Raw genomic sequence first — 6,816 nt, 5'->3', positions numbered from 1 at the left:
AGAGACAGGCCACTTCTATTAAAATTAATGGGAGAAATTGGAACGCCAACTAAAAGGCTCTAACCCCAACAGTCAACAGATGTAGAAAGGAAGTCCCGCCTTCCAGGTAAAAGAGCCAATCACCTTGTAAATACAGACATTGCATGTCAATCATCTCGAGAATGTTCATGAGCGTTATCTATACAAGCCGGGACATTTTTTTTTATTATTATTATTTTTTAGCATAATCTGAGATAAAGAAGCATAAATTATGATACCAGTGTTGTCAGATTTTATTGCTGATATGAAATATGTCCTTTGATTTTAATCTTGAGATTTCGGTGTTCACCCATTCATGTAGATAGGAGCTGCACAGCCATGACTGGAAATAGCCTCCTATTTCCAAAGATGGCTGACCGTGAACTGACTTGCTAGAAAGACTTTGGCATATTTCAAGCACTAGGATGTGTAATAGAGCTTGAAGTCATGATCGTGCTTTGAGACTGCAATGCAAGATGTACAGTGTAAATGAGCTATATTTTGGTCTGATCTCACCCAAAACTGATTGGATCACTTCAGAATACATTGATTAAACTAGTGGAATCTCATGGATAATTTTTATGCTGCCTTTAAATCCATTATGGAGCATCAAATTTCTGGCCACCATTCACTTGCATTGTGTGGACCAGAGATATTCTGCAACATATCTTTGTATTCTTTGTTTGTGTTCAGCAGAAGAAAGTAAATCAAAGATATGTTGCAGAATATCTCTGGTTCAAGTCTTTCTAGCAAGTCAGTGAAAAAACTTAGGTGGGTAAACCATCGGCGGGACGAATCTACAGCCACTCCAATTCATGCACACTCCGGAGATCGGCGGAGGAACCGTGAGGAACCATTTTGCCGATCCCGCTTCTTTTTTTTTCACATGCTGCTGCTACTAGATCTATGTACGCAACCGTTGGTCCAAGCGGTGAGCTTGTGTAAAATCCGTATGCCCCAACAAACAGACGTCCAAAACAGGGTCAGGAAAAAAGAGATAAAAACGTATGCAATTAAAATGAGTTCTGATAAAAAAAAAACGTTATTCACGTATTTTTTTTGTGAGAAATTTTGTTTAGGTTTTAATGTTATCTTTTTATAAATGAATTTTCAAGCCCGGGCCAAAATCTTCTGCATCTCTTTTGAGTATAATTTGCAAATTGACCAAATTCAAGTGTGATTTACAACAGTAAATATTGCAATTTTTTTAACTAAGGGGGCGTTTATGTGGCGCGTGCACGTTTTTATGCGCGTGATCAAGACTACTGCATCGGACTCTCGATTAACGGACTCTCTTGTGAGTATATTTATCCATTGTTGTTTATCCATTTCAAACACACAATTTTCAGGCCAGTATGTGTTTATTTTGTTTTGTGTACTTATGTTTTTGTTGAAAAATATTATTTTGTTAGAAAAACGTCGAGTTTTCTAATAAATGTTTTCGATTAACGGATGACAGAAATTGGCGCCGGAGGATTAACGTTACGTGTTAGACTTGGTTAAGTTAGTTGTTGTTGTTAACTAACTGTTGACTTTAGTTTTTAACTGACTGTTAATACGTTCGTATTAAATATTTTCAGTGAGTTATTTAGACAGTAGCCTATTTTTTTAGACATGAGGGGAACTCGTTTTTCTCTTTCAGTCTGAGGAGAGGTAACTGTTAACGTTAAGCAGCCAGGTTAAACTAACTAATAAACGGTCATAAAATTGACGGACTGTCTTTTTTCCACACAAAAATGACATCTGTTCTTTTATAATATGAACCACTTACACTCTGAAGGCATTTTTTAATGATTTTGTCTAAGTGACATGCTTAAAATTAAAGGCAGCTCTTTTATTGTGCGTTTCTATGGTAACGTTAAAAGTAGACCTGTCAATCAAAGAGCTCAGTTTAGTACAAGCACGCAGCCACTACCCTATTTTTTTGGACACACGCCTATTCATAAAATAGAGCCTTTATTAACCATTGTAATTTATACAAAGTAGAATAATTGTCTTTTCTGTTTTTTCAGTGATCGATTTTCATCTGATTTTTGTAAGTGATCAATCTAGAAGTCATCCTACAGTTCTGATTTGCCATGTTCTTAACATACTGTTTGTGTCAATAAAGATACATTAAAACTGAGTGCATATTAATTCACAATGGCATTTGCAATATATTTGACTCCTTTTCATGTTTCTTATTTTTTCAGAGCCAATTTTACACGTCTTTGCCTTTGTACAGTAAGTATGTGTTTTAATTAACCTCAAAGACAACTGAAACACTATCTTTAATTAATCTAGTTAAAGTTATTTTGCACATATATATCGATACACTCGCATGTAATAACTTTCCCCTGTTTGCTTGTCTTGATTATTGGCATCCTAAGATTTTTTTTTTTACTGCCTGGCACATTCTTGGAGTTTGGCTTTTGATTTGTCTTAGATATTCATAATAACATAATTCTCAACATTTGGTAATGACTGTACTGTAATATTGTGTGTCAACAATTGCGAGTAACATATTAATGTTCTTTCTTTAATTTATTCGATTTTACCGTAATTTCCGGACTATTGAGCGCATCTGAATATAAGCCGCACCCACTGATTTTTAAATAAAATATTATTTTGAACATAAATAAGCCGCACCTGTCTATAAGCCGCAGGTGCCTACCGGTACATTGAAACAAAGGAACTTTACTCAGGCTTTAACGAAACACGGTGTGGCAGCGGGGGCGTGGTCAAGAGAAAAGCGGTAAGGGCGCTTACACCTGAGCTAAATTATGTCTAACACCGGTGTCTAATTTCAGTAAGCATGGGGAGAGCGGCATTAAAAGGCAGCAGCCACAGAACTGAGAGAGTGACACACGTCAGGCTAGTGTTGGCGCATAGAAGAATTGAGAAACTTTATCAAATTGATTGTAAACATTGCTGTGGCCATTAAAAGCCTTACCTGGAACGTCAAGTGCCCTGCTGAAAACTGTCACACTGGTGCCCGTGTGACAGTTTTCCCAAGAAGGACACGTGAAGCAGGGCACTTGAAATTAGACACCGGTGTTAGACATAATTTAGCGCAGGTGTAAGCGCCCTTACAGCTTTTCTCTCCCGGACGGGTGCTTGACCACGCCCCCGCTGCCGGCGACACACGGCTTGTAATAAAACATTTGCAGTAAACAGTAGCCTACCAATAAAGTCATTGGTCACTATCTTCCTCGTCCTGTGCACTGAAACCACTGAAGTCATCTCCTTCAGTGTCGGAGTTGAATAGCCTCAGATTTAATTGTCTTTTTGCACTGAGTCAATTCCTCACGGTGCTGTTTCCAACGTCTTATCATCGACTCATTAAGACCAAGCTCCCGTGCAGCAGCCAGATCAATCGCCTTCAACTTGAAAGCAGCATCATATGCATTTCTCCGTGTCTTTGCCATGGTGAGGGTGACAAAATTACTACCGTAATCAGAATGATGGGAAGTTTGAGCGCGCTTGATTTAATCTAAACAGTAAACAAAAAAAGTTGTTTTGACCTTAACCCTTACGGCAATTTCAATTGGTCTAATGAAAGCTTCACGCCGCCAAAAAACTGAGCACGTCACAGAATGTTTTGTTTTTTTTAATATATATATAAAATTTGAAAGCGCGAAAAATCCATATATTAGCCGCGTCATTGTATAAGCCGCGAGGTTCAAAGCGTGGGAAAAAAGTTGCGGCTTATAGTCCGGAAATTACGGTACTTCGTCCTCCACTGCCTCCAGAGTTGTTTCCTGGCATCTCTTGTTTTGATATTTGGTAGAATGCATAACGGATGCATATACATGTAGGCTAACTTTTTGGAGATAGTAACGTTAACGGTTAAGTTACACAAGATGTTTCTCAAGCTATCTGGTTAACTTGGCTGCTAACTTACTGTAACATTAGATATCTATGGCTAACTTGGAGGATAACACATAAGTAAACTCATTGTAGAAGTGTTTTAAATCAGATATTGTATCCTATGACGTCTGTTGTGGTTAGAAAATGCTACGGGATGTGTTTTCAGCAAGCGTTAACGTTAGCATAAGCTTACCACTTCGCTGGCCATAGCAAGGAGAGTCATAGCAGAGGTGAAGTTCGGCACATATCGTCAATATGGCTGGTTTTCTTTTGAATCTGAGGGACCAGTGGTTACATATTAGATCACAACCTGGTCTAATACATATTGATTGCAGGGTTTTCAAATTGTCTATAAACTAATGTTCCCTACATATAATATGATTATCTGTTCCACAGGCAATGTTGAGCCCCACTCATATTCCAGATCCTGTCCAGTTTACAGCTCCAACACAGGTACACAGTGACCATCATCACCCTAAGATTTCATCTATAATTGGGTTCTTAGCTGAAGTTCACTTTGATCTCAGTCATGTGAAGTTTGTCATCAGGAACACAATATATGAGCAGATGGATCTAACTAGCCTACTACTCAAACATTACCTTACATACTGAAATCCACTGCTTCATCAATCCCTTATTTAATCAAAATGTATATCCCTGTTTGTTCCCTACATTTACATGTTTCACAGCAATGTACAGTTACAGAATGTTATTATTTTAATAAAATACCGATTCTAAAAACGTCGGAAATCGTATCGGTATTTGCGTGAAGGCATCGTGATACCTTTCTAGTATCTGTACATTGTGCAACACTATTAATGATGTCCCGGGGACAATAAAAAAGGCTCCCGGGACACAATAGAAAGATGTCTGGGATGTAGAAAAAATGGCAAAGCCATTCCTAAACCGTTCACATGAAAATCTAAACATCTTTCTCATCTGAATAAAATTCTAACAGCGATATAAAAATATTAACAGCGAAAATACAACAGGTTTGACCTGGCGTAACGGGCAGCTCGCAAAAGCAGCATTAGCCAGCTGATCTATAAGCAGTTTTGTACACGCATCCTTACAACACTGTTTACTGCTCTTCGAATCACTGTACAATGGTTATTGCATTTTCATCATATCTGCAGGTGTAAAATATAATAGAATGACAACTATACAGTATATTTTATCAATTATGTGATGCAAGTTTCTGATTATTATGCTATGTTTATTATGTAGAATGGAAAAAAATTCAGGGCCAATACCAAGTAGAATTCTGGACAGCTGCGGGCCACTGAGGAAAAAAGTTAATTTCGAGCCCTGCCTTTAGGAAGACATACTGTACAACTGTGAACATTTTTAGATTTGATCAGTACAGAAAAAAAATGTGATATTGACCTTTATGGTACTATTAATTTTGCATCAGGAAAGCCTATACCTTATAGTGGCCTTGATGAAGGAGCGAGTGGACCGGTTGCAAGGTAATGGTTTACAGGTAGGCCAGGGCAATGTAGTGGAAATATTTATCTTTGACCTAGATAAGGCTACAGGAGAACTCCATTGTCAACATCAGGTTAATGCTGAGTGCTGTAACGTTGCACATTTTATGTTTTATGTTGGTATAGGTATTTGTCAACTGTCTATCACTGTCAATAAAAGGTATTTTTTTATCACTCAGGCAAATATGATGGAGGCATGGCTTGGTGGCCTCCATATAAAGACTCATTCAAAATACTCCAAAGTATTTTAAAGAGGACATCACCTAACCCATCTAAAGGATGGAAACAGTACTCTTGTCGAATACTACATGAGACAAGTAAGGGTGGGGGGTTAAGATGTTCTGATGTTACTCATTGTACTTTATATGTTGATGTTGTGATATAGAATTAATTGGTAACATACAGTACTAAACATTGCCTACAGACTGCTTTGAAAGTCTCAGTAAGAGGTGGGGCCTGTCCTGCCACACCTCTGATCTGAATACAGACAAAGAGGAGCTGCCAGTAGGTCGCCAGCGGAGAAAGTGAGCATCATATGTTGTTTGACATTTTGATCATCCTCTTTGTAATCACACAGAGTATGTCACCCATGTCATATTTCTCTCTGTTCGATGTGATCAATATGAAAACTAATCTTTGTAAAAACTTTTCATTTACAGACCATCGCGACTTAGCTCACCATCACCACCATCATCCCCTGCATCGTGCAGTTCATCAGACACCCAAAATGCACCACAAACATCACTGGCAAAAAAGAAGTAAACGCACAACAAACCTTCCAAAAAAAAAAACTTCTCCCCCTCCCCTCCTACCTATGGCTGGAAACAACATCAGAGCTGGCAAGTGGGATAACTATTTTGATCTTAAGTTTCCATATGTCCATTAGAAAATTAATTACATGGTCATACTTGTAATTATGCCTGATAAGAATTTGTAATCTTTGTGTTTAAACATTTTTTGAATTTGAATCCTTGTTTTTTAAATGGCCATGACAGTGACAAACAGGGAGCAGCCTTCTCTAGCCCACCCAATATTCCATCAAAGGAGCAAGCCTAGTAAGACATTTTATGTGTATAATGCTGTACTTCTCATACAGAGAATATCAGATGTAGATATCTAAGGTGCAAATCTTATGGTTGATGTGCCTTATGATCTTTCTGTTGTAACCTTTTTTAATCTTCTTGAAGTGTCAGTAAGAAGAAAGCTGGCCCACCCTCCCACCCCTCGATTAACTCCTCCAGCCCATCCCACATCATCGTATAGTGAAGGTAAGTGTCCCCTCTATAGTAAAATGCATCAGGTCCCTAAACTCAAGCAGACACAGTGTACTGCACAGGTCCACAGCACATACCATAGTTTGATGTTCCAGATATGATTTTTGAGTTTATATTAGTAGTATGATCAGTAAGCCAAGGTTTTCTGTCTTTCCAAGAGGCCGCAGTTAATATTCAAGAAGAGGCGC

At 38.2% G+C, this 6,816-nt stretch overlaps 1 long non-coding RNA gene across 1 annotated transcript; it reads left to right on the top strand.

Annotated features, from left to right (window-relative positions):
- The first annotated feature begins 1,275 nt into the window (after positions 1 to 1,275).
- LOC127622960 (uncharacterized) lies at positions 1,276 to 6,187 on the top strand. Its single transcript, XR_007968027.1, has 7 exons — positions 1,276 to 1,315; positions 2,031 to 2,053; positions 2,211 to 2,241; positions 4,264 to 4,320; positions 5,534 to 5,671; positions 5,779 to 5,878; positions 6,014 to 6,187. It is a non-coding gene; the product is annotated as an uncharacterized LOC127622960 (long non-coding RNA).
- The last annotated feature ends 629 nt before the right edge of the window (positions 6,188 to 6,816 follow it).

Source organism: Xyrauchen texanus, chromosome 29 (assembly GCF_025860055.1).
Source record: "Xyrauchen texanus isolate HMW12.3.18 chromosome 29, RBS_HiC_50CHRs, whole genome shotgun sequence".
Taxonomy (NCBI): Eukaryota; Metazoa; Chordata; class Actinopteri; order Cypriniformes; family Catostomidae; genus Xyrauchen; species Xyrauchen texanus.
This window is presented reverse-complemented; position numbering and strand designations above follow the sequence as displayed.